General features: G+C 43.3%; 1 pseudogene; it reads left to right on the top strand.

Annotated features, from left to right (window-relative positions):
- The first annotated feature begins 359 nt into the window (after window positions 1-359).
- LOC116478385 (small ribosomal subunit protein uS8-like) lies at window positions 360-751 on the top strand (annotated as a pseudogene).
- The last annotated feature ends 845 nt before the right edge of the window (window positions 752-1,596 follow it).

Raw genomic sequence — 1,596 nt, 5'->3', positions numbered from 1 at the left:
CTCAAATGATCTGCCTGCCTCGGCCTCTCAAAGTGCTAGGATTACAGGCATGAGCCACCGCACCAGGCCAATCTTTGTATTTAATATGAAGATGCAATGCTCTCCAAAGGCTTTTGCCCAAATAGTTGCAGAAACAACGAGAACAGGTTAACAAACACTCAGCCTTGAAGGCTGAGCCACCCTAAGCAGACAGACCTTCCCATGAGGCTGTCAACAATCTTCAAGTGTCTACTTGAGTATGGCCCAAGAACCAACAGCATCAGCTTCACCCACGAGCCTGTTAGAACTGCAAGATTCCACCCATAACTCTGTGCGCCCCTCCCTCCTGTCCTCTTTCCATCATCTTTCTGCGCTGCCACATGGTGCGCATGAATGTCCTGGCTGATGTTCTCAAGAGCATCAACAATGCCAAAAAGAGAGGGAAACACCAGGTTCTTATTAGGCTGTGCTCCAAAGTCATCATCTGTTTTCTCACTGTGATGATGAAGCATGGTTTCATTGGCGAATTTGAAATCATTGATGATCACAGAGCTGGGAAAGTTGTTAGGAACCTCACAGGCAGGCTAAACAAGTGTGGAGTCATCAGCCCCAGATTTGATGTGCAACCCAGAGATCTAGAAAAATGACAGAATAACCCGCTTCCATCCCGCCAGTTTGGGTTCATTGTACTAATAATCTCAGCTGGGATCATGGACCACAAAGAAGCAAGACAAAACACACAGTAGGGAAAATCCTGGGATTCTTTTTCTAGAGCTGTAATACATATTTACAAATAAAATGCCTCATGGACAAAGGAAAAAAAAAAGAACTGCAAGATTGCAACATCCTCAGCCACCTATTCAACCAGGCCTACAGAATCCAAATCTTCACTTTACCAGATTCCAGGTGATTTATATGCACATTAAAGTTTGAGAACTGGTGGTCTACACAATTTCACATAGCTGAGTGAAAAGGCAGTGGTCCCCCATGAAAGACTATGTTTCTCAGCCTCCCTTGCAGCTAGGTGTGGCCAAGACACTAAGCTCTGACTGAGAGACTAAGTTCTGGCCAGTGGCAGGTAAGCAGAAGTGACGTGTGCAACATCCCAGTGTAGTCCTTGAAGAGAAGGAGACCGACACATCCCCTTTCCTCTTCCCCTTTCTTGCTGGACAGATTTAGACATCACGGCAGGAGGTGGAGCGGCTGTCTTAGATCAGAAATGGAATCCCCATGCCAAGGATGGCAGAGCAAAGAAGAGGCCTAGATACTTGATGATTCTTTAACTTATCATAGCAGCCTTACCTCCAAATTACTACACATCTTTATTTCTACATCTTCTATTATAACAACTTCCAGTTGCAATCTGTATATATGTCATTTCTCATTATAGAAAGTGAGCTTTTTGTGGACAGAGACCATACTTCGTTTTTATCCTCTACATTAACTGGTTCTATCATGCAGTCTTGCCTTTAATATGTATGCATGACTAGAAGTTAAGTGAATGAGCAAATGAATGAATGATTTATTATCAAGAAGTGCTCACTAACCTCCCACTGGTCAAAGATGAGACATTATGTGCTTTAATGAGGATAATGATTGCAATGGATTAAAATTCAT

This window comes from Hylobates moloch, unplaced genomic scaffold (assembly GCF_009828535.3).
Source record: "Hylobates moloch isolate HMO894 unplaced genomic scaffold, HMol_V3 SCAFFOLD_3, whole genome shotgun sequence".
Classification (NCBI taxonomy): Eukaryota; Metazoa; Chordata; class Mammalia; order Primates; family Hylobatidae; genus Hylobates; species Hylobates moloch.
Note: the sequence above shows the minus strand (reverse complement) of the source record. Positions and strands in the feature narration are given on the sequence as shown.